Here is a 16,548-nt window from a genome sequence, read left to right on the forward strand (position 1 = left end):
CTTCTTACGTTTGGACGGCCCAGATTAGGGCCATGTCTCTAGTTTTGGCCATCCTATGTAGTGAAAGTCTCTGCGGTTTTCCCGATAGTTGCGATTACTATGAAAGGTTTTTTTCCACGGCTTATGCGGACGTCCGGAAGACTCAAAATTTCCAACAAGGTAGGGCCTTCTTCCGGTCTTTCGATGTCTTTGGGAGAGTCTGAACTCCTCCCTCTTTGATGATTCAAATTGGAATTTCATCTTTTGTTCCCGTCGTGGGGAGTTCTTGAAACACGACTGGTTTCTGTGCGTACACACATGCGCGTCATCGGATGAAACCGCCAATGTTCTAGTCAGAGGTGGCTTTCGAGCACGATGGACAGTTCAGATCTTCAAAGGGGCCGTTGATGGTGGGCCACAAAACAATGCCAACAAGAAGTTGTGCGTTAAAACACGGCATGGGGATTCTCTTATTTGAAAGAGTTGGGTCGAAGCCTCCTTTGACCAGCTTCGTGTTCTGGTGCGGTGCGAGTGTGCACTCCTTGTGCACACGCACCTTTTAAATGTGGGGCCCATTGGGATGCATTGTAAAATCCACTCTGGCCATTCAATTCATCAACTTATGTGAGGCCATGAGCCCAAGAATAGGACTGATCTGAGTTTTCAGTGGCCACGACACACTTGATGAAGAGCCACCACTTAAGGCCTAACGTACTTGAAACCTTTACGTAATAAGATATGTGATTGGCTGTGTAGTAGGTGAGGTTCATTAGTGGAGGTATTCGAGGAGATCCATTCCACTCATCTGATTCTTCGCACCATGTTAGAGCATGAGGTTGAAAATTTAGAAAGATTCATTAATCAGGTGGATCACACGATCCGTAGTAGTTGAAGGTGTTTGCTTTTGAAGTGCTTCCGAGATTAGAAGTTTTGGGAAGGAAATGTTATTCAAACATGTACGTCTATGTGTAGTGAGGGTAGCTTGATTTATGGATGAAGATCATTTTTAATGGTCAGATTCATGTTGGAGAATGGATATAGGGTTAGGAGAGCTAAACTAGTATTGTACGCATGTACATATTAAGTTAAACTTCATGGTAACACTCAAGAACTTTCAATATTCGGGTATTGAAAAGTTCGGGGTGTAACAGCTAACCACGTATAAGACCTACTATATCGTCAATTCATCAAATATCATGTGGTCATTAGTAAAAAGCCAGTGGTCCTAAAAATTTTGTGAAGGCAATCACACGCTTAAACCCATGCGGGCAGCAGAAAGATCCAGTGACTAAAAGCCTAAACAATAAAAGGCCTACGAAAGCCAATCACACGTGAGACCTGTGTCACCTGTATCACTTTTTTATAGCATCATGTGGATGGGTAATAGAAAATGCCCCTCATGAATGGATTCGGGTCATACATGAGAAGAAAAAGTAGGCTGTAGTGTGAGCTCTTTGGTTCATCCATAGATAGGCCAACCATGTGTAAGACCCCCCAAGTTTCTTACTCGATTTCAGTAGAAACTCACAAGGAAGGGTCGACCTCTAAATGAGCTCCCCCCTCATCGATGGACTGGTGGCCTTGGATCTGGTAAACAGGTAGCCTTGTGAGCCCCGCGAACTCTAGAGAGCTACCAAGGTGAACCCCGCATGTAAATCCTACTAAGTTCACTACCTCAGTAGCTTCATTGAGCCCCTCTTATGGATCGCGGTTTGTAAACTCTCCAGGCTGCTGTGGTTCAATGAACTCCTAAGAGTTACAAATACCATTTCCATAAGTCCTATTTGCTCCAACTACTCAAGAGTTAAAAATTGTGTTTGCTCCAACTACTTAATAGCTTAAACTGTGATCACTCTAACTACTCAACAGCTTAAATTGTGAATGGCGCCTTAAATACTAACCGAACTTTAAGATAGTTCCACCCATTAAAAAATAAATACCATATAGGGCAGATTAACAAAAGAAAATGTTGTTATTGCATTATATTTCCAAGTCGCAGACCATATCGAGATATGTAATTGAAGCCTGAATTGATTTATGAAAAACTCAACATGCATAGACATATATGTTTATCATATTATACTTCTTAATTATCAGAGCATGAAGTTGAAATAATTACTCTGAAAAAGATACTGAAATTTCATATATGTGAAAATGTTAATACACATCGATGAAGAAAACATTACAATTCTTTAGAAACACCCAAGGCAATCATGTATTTCTGTAAATCTTGCTTGAATTGTATTTGGGCGACTACAGTGTTTAATTCAACATCGATAATAAGCCTGGCCTGGTCCGGAACATCGGCCAATTCTTACCCTCGAAAGCTCTAACTTCTTAAGTTTAGCAATAAGAGCATTGTCTTCAATACCAGCCTTGATCTTGCTCATCTTCAATTCTTCTTGTCTCTGAATTTCAAGATTGGTTATTTGCTCCTTAATCCTAGTTATTTGCTCATCACTGGCTGTCATAGTATGCTCAGAAGTCTTTAGCTACTCCTAAAGAGAGTTATGCTCCTTATCATAGACAGAAATCATTGTTACAATCTTGGAAATTTTATCATTAAGCAATGGTAACTCCTTCTGGTGATTCAAAATTTCTGGAGCGATAACTATATCATGAGGTGCTTCTAGCTGACGAAGAGAAGTGCAGAAATGATCTAGAGAATCATGCAAAGGTGAAATATTGATGTTAACCATCTTTGCGGAATTATCCAAAAACCCCAAAGCAGTATCTAAAATAAGTCATTGCCACAGGTCTTTAAATATGCAAGCAGCAACTGATAAAGCATATTTAATCAAGATAAGCTTGTAAGGAGGGATCTTCTCCAATGAAAGAATATCTGATACTGTGGCGACTGAGTTTGAATTTGCCGAACCGCTTGAAGATGGATTAACTATAAATATTAAAGATACAAATTAGAGAAATATTATTTATAATAAGAGCACAACACAAATACGAAGCTTTCAAAAGAAATATACCTATAGTAGAGGCGAGAGAAACAGAGGCCAACGTTACCAAAGACCTTATCTTTACAGGGAAAAATGAAGGACCTGAAATTGCGGTAGGACCGTTGTTACTGAAGTATGGATATATGTTTAAGTGTCATAGAGGGGGGTGAATAGGACTTTTTAATTTTTTTGCCAATTTGAAATCCTAATTGCCTAACTCAAACTAATTTGCAAGTAAACTAAGCAAGGCAATCCAACTCCAAGGCTTCCAAGCCAATAGTGGGTCCAATCACATATGCTACGCTAGATATGCAAGTAAAGCAACTAGCCTATAAATATAGTATATATAAGTGTGTGGGATGTGATTCCTATCTATCTTATATATTCATCTAATCATGCATCATAATTAAGCATTCAAAGTACATGAGCATAATTAAATAAATGCGCAAAGACAATCCCAAACGCGATCATATATAGTGGTTCGTCTATGTGCCTACTCCACTCCCGGCTGACGAACTACACCCTAGAGTGTGCCGGATTTCACTATCCAACGGTTTTAAATCTTGTTAACCATAAATCTTCACAACCTACACAAGGTATCGCCTATGGAAGGCATTGCCTACACAAGGCAATCAACTCATGCCTACACAAGGCAATCAACACATGCCTATACAAGGCAAATAGGTCCTACACAAGGACTCCACATGTATTCTCCTGTCGGAGGCCTACAAAATCTCTTAGTGAGTTTAAGTATCAAAATCTAAATCCCAATCTTATGTTGAGGGTCAAATATTGCATATTATCCCTCATTTATATCTTAGTTTTATGAACATGATAATGCTTAATGTTCTATTTTACTCATGTTTGTGTTGCAAGGTGAATTTAAGAACTTGGATTGAAAATGGTGTTAAAAGCATGGATTTAATGCTCAAGAATCACCAAGGCAAGGGATAGATCTTAGAAGGCCAAGATTGAAGAATTCACATGCTAAAGATCCAAGAAAATCAAGTGAGGAATGAAGAGAATCAAATATTTAAAGTGAAGAAAATGAATCCTAAAATTGTCCTAAAAACAAACATATTCCTGAAAGTGCCCTGAAGAAGCATGTTCTGAAACTCCGGGTCATTCTGTGAAATTGCGCATAGTGATGAAGTCTGTTTTAGAAAAATATGTAAATTTGAGGCGGTTTCTAGATTTTTTCAAGTTGGTGCGAAAGGAGGTGTTGCAAAACTATAAATAGGAGTCCATAGGACGTCCCTAGGCATCATCTAGGGTTTGTGGAGTGGAGCAAAAGTATGGAGAAGCCATTGCCAAGAGTTTTTCTCCCCTTTCCTTAGTTGTTTTCATGCTTCTCTTAAGAGTTTTTAGTTCAATCATATCTATTGTTGGCTAAACCTCTTAGCTAGGGCTAAGAGGTGAAGCTTGTAGTGTGATGGGATATTTCTATTACTTTGATTCATATTTATGATGAACTTATTTTTATTTCTAGTTTGATATTTAAGGAATACTTTTAGTTTTTAATGGTTTATTGTGACTCAAATTACAGTCGATCTGTAATAGTTTTAAGTATCTTCTTTGCATGTTTAGAGATTATGGGATTGGTAAATCCTGTTGTTTGCATTGTCTCATAGGCATGGTTTGGTGATGGAATCCCTATCAATTATTATAATTCTCCTCTTTTGAGAATTAGGTCAAAGGAAGTTCAGATTGATCTTAATTGCTATATCTTTCAACTGGATAATATAGGACTCTGATTTCAGTTGTGTCCTTGAATCAAGTAATAGATTTCCCTGATCTCCACAAGTGGATCCTTGGAAAACCTAGTTCCCACCTTTAAATTCCTTAGTTTTAATCACTTTAATCACACTTACTTTCTTAATCACTTCAGAATTAGTTTTACATCTTTTTCTAGTTCTACTTCTAATTACTTTCAGAATACTCATGAGATTAGTCCCTGTGGATTTAACCTCAGTCTTACCGAGATTATTACTTTATCGCGACCCTACACTTGGGGTTGTGAACAAGTTTTTGGCGCTATTGCTGGGGACTAACGGTTGCGCTTTTCTGGGAATAGCTAGTTTTGGAATTAGGTTAAGATTAGGGTTTTTCTAGTTTCTATTTTTAGGAATAGGGTTTTCTGAATTAGTTTAAAAACTAACTTAGCTTTCTATATCTAGGCTTAGAAATTTTCCTAATTTATTTTTATAAACTAATTTTTTTAGAAACTTTCTTAGATCTACTTTCTGATTTTAGGTTTAAGAACTTTCCTTTTCTCTTTTTAGAAACTTTCTATTTTCTCTCTTTAAAAACTTTCTAATTTTTGGTTTTTAGAAACTTTCCTTTTTAGAAACTAGTTTGCTTTCCTAATTTGTTTTTAGAAACTTTCTAATTTTATAATTTTTGTTTTTTAAAGAAACTAACTTGTTTTGTTTTGTTTTGCAGGATCTTAATTTAGGAACTTCTAATTTAGGATCTTAATTTAGGAACTTCTAATTCTCTCCCTCTCTCTCTATTTCTAGATTTCTATTTCCTTTCTTTCTTTTAAGTTTAAGTTAGAATCTAAAATTGAGGGCTAAGAGTGTTTCATGTCGAAGTGGGTCCGTGACAACACTCTAAATCTCTTAAGTGAAGGAGGATTGGTTGAGGGGTTATCTATCCATCGCAAGATTAGACACCACTTGAAATCCTCAAAGTTAATTGAGGTTATGGCTACCAATCAACCGGTCAATCAACTGAGAAGACAACCTCAACCTAGGGTTGAGGAAGTCCAGGATGAGAATGAGGTGCATCAAGAACCCCCGCCTCGTACCTTCCGAGATTATCTACAACCGACGGCGGTGAGCACGCCTTCATGCATGGTTTTTTCAGAAAATACGGGACATATGGATATTAAGCCAGGGGTAATCCAACTCATTTCAAAATTTCATGGACTTGAATCTGAAAGTCCATATCTACACTTGAAAGAGTTTGACGAGATTATAACCACTTTATATTTTCCTAATGTGTCTAAGGACACGGTCAGACTAAAACTGTAAGACCCCATCTATTCAGTACCATTTTCTATGCATATGTGCACGATGATCGACGCCCTTAGCTAGACCTAGATTGGCCATTCATAGTACACACCCGACTGACCAAAACCCTAAGACCTCGATACCTATCTCATATCGACCGCCCCCGTCGCCGCGATCGTAGAGGTACCACCCGTGCATCTGTATGATACTCCATTAGTGAGATATGCCGTGAAGAATCATCATTTTCTATACAAGAGAGAGAGAGGAGTGATCTTGGTGGGCTATCAACTCTATTAATCCCATCCCTTCCATCCATCTCAACGATCCATCTAATTCATCAAGGTAAGTACACCCACCCCACTCATTCCTATTTTTTTTCATTGTGTTTATGTATGGTGAAGATGATGTTGATGATAATGATGTGATTAATTGTGTGGATGCATAGGGGAATACATATAAAAAGATGATTAATAGTGGTGATGATATGATGATAATGATGTGATGAATGGTGTGGATTCATGGGAGAATACAAATAAAAAAAGAATAATAATAAAAATAATTTGTTAAAGACTTTATGTGGGACCCATTGATAGTGGGCCCCACCAGAATTTTGTAGGCCATCCAAACCATCCAAAGTGTGGTCCATTGGGCTAGCCACACACTCACATATGCACACACGTGCACACACAACGCATTATAAATAATAATAAAAAAATAGAGTGGATGCTGCTGCCAGTGTCCAGCTACCTGTTTAGAGGGTAAGGGGTTGTGGGACCATAGCAGGCCCCACCCATGATGTATGTATTCAATCCACACCGTCCATTCAATTTCCCAACTCATTTTAGCCATGAAACCGAAAAATGAAGCCAATCCAAATCTCCGGTGAGCCACATCATATAAAACAGTGATATTTACTGTTAAAATCTGTTTGGGCCCAATGTAATGTTTTTGCACGTCAAAACATATTGAATATTGGGCTCGTTAGATCTGTCTCGAGCAATAGAACCCAATAGCCGGATTAGATCATTATGATGTGGCCCCACCTATGAAAAACCACACTAAAAAAAAACAAAAACAAAAAATATATAGGCAAGGGGCTAACACCCCTTGCTGCTGCTGACATCCAGTGTCTAGAGGACGCTGCAACTCCTGCTGCTTGTGTTTTGCAGGGACGGTGGGCCCCACCACAAGCCCCACCATGATGCATGTCGAGCATCTACACCGTGCATTTGATGGGTCCCCTTTAGAAAGTGGGATACCCCAAAAATGAACCGTACATGGAACTCAAGTGGCCCACACCATCTAAAATCATGCAAAAACTAAAGAAATAATATAAAAAAAACATATATCCACATGTTTGTGGGTATGATCATGAGGTGTGTGTTATATCCAAACCGTCCATCCACTTGGTGAGCTCGTCCTAAGGCTTGAGAAGAAAAATAAGACAGATCTAAATATCAGGTGATCCACGCTGCAAAAAGCAGCAGGGGATTGAACGTCCACCACTGCAACCCTTTTTGGGGGTCACAGAAGTTTGGATTAATATGAAATTTGATTTTCCTCTTAATTTAGGTACTTGTGACCGAATGAACAGATTGGATGGACAATAAACGTTATGTGGGCCCTGTGCATTGTTATCCCCACTACTATTTGTGGTATGGTCCAGATAATCTTTGGATATGATTCATTTTTGGATAATGCTATAAAATGATCTCTAAAAAATAATAATAATAATAATAATAATAATAATAGATAAACTATGTATATGTAATAAATACATCACTTGGGGACCCATGTAACTTTGATCTCCTTGAACTGTTCATACAACTCGGAGCTCAAGTATATAAAAGCACTTGTGGGTCCATTTGAAATTTAGATGCATTTGAAACTTGGACTGACCCCTGAACTAAGTGGTACACACATAATGGATGGACTGGATTTGTGATCCACGCCTCAGTGGCCCAACAAGTAATTATGAATGTTTTAATTGAGGGTAATCCTCTCAATTTTTGTGTGGTGTGGCCCACATGTGCCATAGATTGACTTGATTTTTAGCCCCAGGCCTTCCATGGATTGGTGGCCCATTAATTATGCAAATTGGATTGATATGTGAATGGTACCGATCTCTGTTAAAATTTCTATATATTGATGGTGTACAATCATGTGACCATGTAGTGCATGGACAGCCTACAATTGATGTAAGTATGAAGAATGCATAACCCCATGAGCTCTACCGCATAGAACCCATTTGAAATCCATTGATGTGTAAGCCTAAGAATGTTAAGGCTCATTTTGAGTGAATGTCATGTGGGCCCATCAGTAGTAGCCTTGTTTGGGCCAACCATTGGCCCTCTTCGGCAAGAGTTTGTTATCTACATGTATTAAATATATGCTATATTGAAACATGTGATCTTGTATTATGTGTATAGCCCTTCACCACTTGGTATGTGACATATGTTGTATTATGTTGCTGCCTTAGATTACCTAATTATATAACAAGTGCACAACCTTTCACCACTTGGCACTTTGGTTAGAGTGCGGCCTAAGTAGTAGGATCATATGATATATGTTTAAACCCATAAACGTGTTCAATTATAATAAATATGTAGACTTTAGTGGTGTGAGGATGTGATATACATGTTTAGCCCCTTAATCATGTGGGCATGTGACATATGTATGGCCACCTAATCATATGCAATTGTGGAGTATATGTAGTCATCTAACCGTATGATTGTGAAATCCACACAAGGCCAACCAACTACATGAAATCAGGTAGCATTGGTGACCACCCAATGACATGACCACGCGCTTATGGGCATAGCCATAATCACCTAAACCATGAACAATCGGGTTGTACGTGCAGATTTTCTTAGTCATGAGAATTATGATATGGGTTGGATTAACAACTTGATAATGGAGTGGCCCTCAATTCGGTGTCATGCGACATAAATACAACCCTTATATTATGCTCCTAGGTGAGGCAAATGCGGGGACCACTAAACTATATCTGATGTGATGGAAGCTAGTTCTTGGCCTCTTGATCATGTGACACCAAATTTGAGTCATTCTCCATATAAAGTATTGGGCGGTTACAGTTTAAGAGTTAGTGTAACCGAGAATGGTGGGTATGCTTGTGATTGTGCATTGGATGCTTTGAGATGCGGTCACTAGACTAGGATACTAATTATATGTCCACTTAACTAAGTGAAATTATGGCATCGGCAACCCGACCATGTGGGAGCTTAATAAAGTGGTTGCCCATAGATGTATGAGTTATGATAAGTAACCATGTGACCTTAAATCATTTATTAATAGCAAGTAGAGTGACATTTGTATGACCACACAACCATATGGACTTCTAATAATGGAGTGGCCATGAGCCATGTGGGCATGTGAGAACTGTGTGATTCCTCAGACTCATGTACTATGGTGATGGTGTAACCTCTTGGGTATGTGAACTTAGGAAGTGTGTCAGATCGATTATAGACCCTACCTTGATGTAAGTATTGCATATTTCACCATTTATCTATTTAGGCTAGCTAATTCTAGAACATGATTCCAAAATTATCTAGATCTAATTTCTAAATAAGTCAGATGATATGAAATAGTGTTAATTGAACGTATAACTTTCGAACACTTATAAACCCACTCAATGTACGTATTTTATCCGCACTATTCAATTGTTTTGCCAACCAAATAGTTCAATCATGAAGCCCGCTGGCATGTGCCTTATGCATCTGAACTGTTCTTTCTTGTACTACCTTAATGAATGCGAGTTACCTATACTATCTACTAATTGTGACCCACTGTAATGTTTGTGTGTGGACCCATCTGCTTGTAGTACTACTTGGAAGTAGGACCCACTACGTTGTATGGGACAAACTCATGTCATCCAACTGTGACTAACCCTTATTTGTATATTATATACCAAGTCGTTCAACTTAGAGATCACTGTATCTTATGAAGTTTACCTGTGCCTTCCAAACCACTGTAGAACTATTATGATAATTATTTACAAATTCAACCTAGTAATAGCTCACTTAAAGGTGAAGCCCTCTACATTATATGAGTTTCACCAGCACCATCCATCCTGTGGCTCATTTACTATATGCCTTTCATCTCATGACCACTTGGTTCATGTACTTTGTGTCACCACCACTCATTAACCATAAGGCCCAGTTAGAGTATAACCATGTGGTTTCAATAGAAGAAAATCATATCGGGCTAAGCCGCTAATGGAATATCTATCTTACGAAGGACATGGTGTAATTATGAATACAATTAATGCTCGTGATTTGATAGCTATGGATGATATTAGTGATGTTAGTTAATAGAAGTATGTGATTAATATTGTTCCACTTCTTAGCATACTAAATTCATCTACTTGATCATGTTGTTATTGATCATACTCATGCACCATGGAATGATAGTATGTGCAAGTGCACTTCAATACATTTGTTCATATATAAGATATGTCCTCTTCAGTTTAGTCATATGACTATGGATTGATATAGCTGATATTGGCACATGATGATTGTATGTCATTTTTAGCTTAAAGGTTAAGCAAACCCTAAACTCATGGCATTATATGCATACCACATGCACTTGAACATATGCCTTATCATAATTGCATGAATTCATGCATAATCATGGCATACATGATGATCGAAATACCACAGTCGTGCCATATAACATGAGTTGAATCTTGACGACAAAATGTACATCTATGATGATGATTTGGGTTATCCCTGAAAATGAACGGGACACCGGAAGTGTGGAAATAGTAGGGGATGACGTGCCCCTTGGGTTGAAAGTCTCTAAACCCTGATGCTAGCTAGGGATACCTCACCGTCAGGCCGAGTGGATACATGGGTCATGGATTTGATTCCCACTGATGAGGTCGGGTTGAGAAGAGGTGGGTCCAACTTGCTTAAGGGCTGAGGTGCAAACAAGGACCGGTTTAACTTGTTGGGAAGGAGAAGCGTAAATGAAGTCCTCTACTAGCATGCTGGGTGGAAGTCCACCACAGGGAGGGTATGCGAGGTCGATTGCTAGTGTCTGGTGCATGAGTGTCGACCACGGTGTTTCCCATGATATATAGTTGGTGGAAGTCCACCACTGGGCGAGTATGCGAGGTCGATTACTAGTGTTTGGTGCATGGGTGTCGACCATAGTGTTTCCCTAGATATACAGTTATGATATGGCATGATAATATGATGATGATGATGTGATCACAGATGCGTATAATGCGGTTATGGCTATGGTATAGGAGAAATGAAAATATGACTTAGTGATACTGGTAGTATTGATTCGGAGTGTTCCTATGTTGCATATGCATTGCATTGGCATTAGTATCATATCTTACATACTACACTCCTTTCACCATACATGATTTCTTCATCGCATATTTATCTTACTTGCATGTAGGACACACTGCACACACGTGTGTACTCACTAGGCTTTTTGCCTAAGCTTCCTATTTTCCATTTTTTTCAGGGCAAGAGTAGTTTGGAAGACTTAGCTTTCTCGATGCATTGTATCTATTTTTCGATTTGGCAATGTTGACGTCATGTACCTTTAGAAAGCATTGTACTTGTAACCATCAGGATTTATATTGGAGTGTTGCTTAGTATTTTGATTATGGATCTTCATGCTCAGGTGTTATTATATGTATATAAAAAAATTCAGTCAAAAATCTTCCTTGTGGTGCGCCGAATGGGACTTGGTGTATGGAAGTCGAGTACTAGATTCGGGGCATCACGGAAGCTGTCCGTCCTAGGATTTGGGGCGTGACAAAAACTCTTTCCCTTTCTTTGAAAGAGAGAGCTAAGACATGGTTGCACTCACTACGTGTAACGCCCTGAAATTCGGGGGTCGAGCATAACTCAGCTCCCGAGTTCCAAAACATCACTTATGCAACATGTTTAATGATGAATGTATGTTGACTGTATTAGTGCATAAAACATGGAATAGATTAAGCCAAAACACAGATATGATTCAGGGATAAGTGAATAAAGCAAGCGGAAGACTTATAGTAAAATGTGTATAAGTGTAAATCCCTGAATTACATATACAATCCAGATCATGTGAAAGTGTTATTTATCAAAATTTAAGTATCAAGTTACATCATTTCAGTCCTCAAAATATATCCCAGAAATCCCGCGCATCAGACCGAGGCTCGCTAGAACCCGTCTGAAAACTGCATATAGGAGAAGGCAGCCTAGTCGTCATCCAGCTCCCGCTCTGCCTCAGACGTCGCATCCACATCTGCAACATCAGGGCCTAAGACAGAGTCTGGTGGGTGTGTAACACCGCCCCAGAAATGTGAGAGTGAGTGATCAACTCAGTGGAACAATAAGGCACTGGTTAACATGTTATCAGTTCAATCAAACAGTAATGATAAAGCAGGATAAGTAATTAAATCCTAAGTACTCTTGTTAATGCAAGTATGAATGCAATATGATGCGTGCCCTCACGCGTACACCCTCAACGTCTTCATCTTACGTTACGCATGACATCGCCTCAAAGTGCGCCACATCTACAAAGCACATGCAAATGCGGTGCATGGATATGATTACCAGGTTGTTATTAGTCCATTTCACACAACAGGATTGGGAAGCTAAGATACCTTCCTCATATCACCATCCAAACAGTGATCCATACTAGGGTCGTCAATCCTAGATATCTCATACGATCATATAGTTGAGGTCGTAGCAAAGGGCTCGTCACCAATCAATGCACGCCTTTCATGCCCTTACTACCACAGATTGGCTCGTCACCTCCTTGCGGTATCCAGGTATGCTCGAGGTCACTACAAAGGGCTCGTCACCAATCAATGTAGGCCGACAGCACGAATATGGTGTCCCATACCACCATAATCGGCTCACGAGTTTAGTTGCTCACTGGTCACTACGGGGAGGCTCGTCACCCCAGCGTAGGTCGACAGCTCGACCACGGTGTCCCATACCACCATGTCCGGCTCATGAGTCTTAGCGGATCAGGTACCATGGTTATTAGGATTTCACTGGTAAGTTCGGTACCCTAGATTCAAGCAGTAGCGTCCATACATGGTTAACATACATCAGACAATCGGGTTACTTGACGAACTCGACTAGCATGAGCGCACGTCGAATTGAGCGACATAGAGTGCGCAAACACTCCGCGTGGCCAAACCACTGCCGACAACTCTAATACGACTCGGGTTCGTCTAATACGTCTTACGTGGCGAAAGCAATCTCAACCACGTATATAGGGTCAATTACCGATTTCCTGGACTAAGGCATAGTCCCAAACACCTTACACAACTACAGATATTCATATGGAATGTAAAGCAGTAATGGATCAACAACTCAAATCATGGTACATACACATCTGAAGAATATCAACTTAACATAAATGTAAGCATAGGAGATGCTTGAATTTAAATAACTTGGAATGTAACTGCATAAAGGAAAACATGCGCATCCATAGGAGTATTGAGAATCACTTCTCAACGCCCGCAACAAGTGTAATCAGTTACACTTTAGATCATTCATGCATTTCTACAAACACTTAGCATACATGGAACAACATACATGACGTATGTTGAAATACATGCACTTAGACAATTCCCTTTATCAAGGAGTTGTCACACATGCATCTAGCATACATACATGACAATTAATCATGGCAAACATAAGTACATATTTTATACGTATACGGTACTTTATAAATACACATAGAATACACAAATCTCAATATAACACATGCATATCAGGAAAGCAATGTAAACATAACATTTGGCATGTGAAATCTCATCCATAACAAGAATAAATCACTAACTGGGATTGAAAGCCTTGAAAACCATAACCTATACACTTAAAGTCCGCACCTTAAGCGAAGAAAGAACCGCCGAGCTGATTTAGACGAGTTGTCTTCGTCAACGGCGCTAGAATACCCTAAAATAAGGATAGCAATGAGATACCACAACACCAAGTCTAGTCTAAGCTCTAACACAGGTTAGGGTTAGGTTAACTTACCCCAAAGGAACTCGGAATCGTCAGAAGAACGATTCAAAGTGAAGGTTCGAAGGTGAAGAAGAACAAGGAAGAAACCAAGACGATTCACCAACTTATCTCTCTCACTTTCTCTCTCTCTCTTCCACTCTCTTTCCAAGCTAGGGTTAGAGAAAATTGTATGGAAATGAGAGCTAGGGTTTAAGGACTATATATAGGCCTTTAAAATGATGGAAATAACCCTAGGGTCAAGGTATACTTAGGTTATAACCAAAGTAAGCCTTTCTCGATCCAACGAAGCACTTCTGGTGGGCCTATAACCACGAAAGGTCGGACTTAAGCTCATTGACCATGGATCTAGGTCAAGCTGAGATTTCATACCGACCGGCTCTTCAGATCAACCGTGGCGGACCACACTCAATTCAACGGTCACGGAAACTCAATCAGGTCCACAAGCACTAGGATATGCCTGGGCCAACCATCCTGATCAGAGGGTGAAATTGGGTCAGAATCCAACGGTCAGAATGCTTAAAATCGTCGCGCAAGCGACACGACTCAGATTTCAATAAAAGCTTAATAAATTCCAACCGTTCTCACACTCTTCACTCCGAGCTCAAGCAAATCGACCCAGAACATCAGATCGACTTGATTTTCGAGGGGATGACCAAGCCCAACTCGGTGACCGCAACAGCCTAAGATCATCGCCATCGGACTTTCGACGCGCGGTCCAGGTCCGATCCAGATCTTCCAAAAATTCCCCAGAACAACTGGATTTAGCGATGGATCCCAGATTTCAGAGTAACGTAGCGCTCACTAATCTACACGTTTAGAGCCATGCAGATACAATTTAAAGTGATTGATGCGGATTTCACAAGCAATCGAGTAAAGCGCTAATTACCCCAAAACAACTACTTAAGGAAAAATTAGCACAGAAATTCCAAGGTCGTTACAATCTACCCCCCTTAAAGAAAATTTCGTCCTCGAAATTCATACCTTCATATAATCCTCGAGGATCAGAGGGTAGGTCTTCCTGACCTCAGCTTCAGATTCCCAAGTAGCCTCTTCCACACCATGATGCGTCCATAGCACCTTCACAAGAGGGATAACCTTGCTATGCAATACCTGCTCCTTCCTGTCAAGAATACGCGTCGGTCGCAGTACATAAGTGGCATCCTCACTCAACTGCACTTGCTCCCAACTGATAATATGCGAAGGATCAGGAACGTACTTCTTCAGCATAGAAACATGAAATACGTTATGCACGCCCGCAAGAGGTGTGGGCAAAGCAAGGCGGTATGCTACCGCTCCCACTCAATCCAGAACTTGAAATGGACCAATAAATCTCGGCGTCAGCTTCCCCTTCTTACCGAACCGCAGAACTCCCTTCATAGGAGAGACCTTCAGAAACACATGGTCTCCCACTACAAACTCAAGCGGTCGACGCCTCGTATCAGCATAACTATTATACATTCTCTGCGCTGCTAGAAGTCGACGTCGAATGATGTCAACCTTCTCTGAAGTCACCTGCACCAACTCTGGGCCAAGCAAACTACGCTCACCAATTTCTGCCCAACAATGTGGTGCTCTGCACGGGCGACCATACAACGCCTCATAGGGAGCCATGCCGATACTCGCCTGGAAACTATTATTATACGCGAACTTTGCATACTAAAGACAATCATCCCAACTGTCTTTGAAATCCAAAACACAAGCTCGCAACATATCCTCCAGGACTTGATTCACGCGCTCCGTCTGCCCATCTGTTTGCGGATGAAACGCAGTGCTGAACTTCAGTTTCACACATATTGCTTCCTGGATACGAGTCCAGAAGATAGATGTAAAACGCGTATCTCTATCAGACACAATCTCCAGGGGAACTCCATGCAGGCGCACTATCTCCTTGATATACAACCTAGCCAACTCGTCTGCAGAGTAAGTGACTCTAATCGGTAAGAAATGCGCCGACTTCGTTAATCGATCGACGATCACCCAAATAGAATCAAATCCCTTTCTCGTCCTCGGCAACCCAGAAATAAAATCCATAGAGATGAAATCCCACTTCCATTCAGCTATGGGCATGGGCTGCAACAACCTAGGAGGTCGGCGATGCTCTGCCTTGACCTGCTGGCACGTGAGACAACGAGAAACAAATTCAGCAATCTGGTCCTTCATATTGTCCCACCAATAAGACCTCTTCATATCCCGATACATCTTCGTGCTACCTGGATGCATCACAAGCTTAGAACTATGGGCTAACTCGAGAACCTCACGTCTCAAGTCAGGGATGTCAGGAACACATAACCGGCCACGAAAACGTAGGCCCCCATCAGAACTAACACTCCAGTCGGAGCTCTCATCTATACCAACCCGCTGCCTCATCTTCATCAAAAGCTCATCATCTGCCTGAGCTGCAACGATCCTCTCGTCGATAACGGGCTGTACACGAATGTGTGTGAGAACCTCATACGGCTCAACCATCGTAAGCTTCTGCTCAAAATCGCGCACGAACTCCAACATCTCCCACTCTGCTATCATCAGCGGAACCACAAACTCCAAAGCCTTCTTGCGACTCAACGCATCTGCCACAAGGTTCACCTTACCAGGATGGTA

The sequence above is a fragment of the Magnolia sinica genome, chromosome 9, assembly GCF_029962835.1.
Source record: "Magnolia sinica isolate HGM2019 chromosome 9, MsV1, whole genome shotgun sequence".
Classification (NCBI taxonomy): Eukaryota; Viridiplantae; Streptophyta; class Magnoliopsida; order Magnoliales; family Magnoliaceae; genus Magnolia; species Magnolia sinica.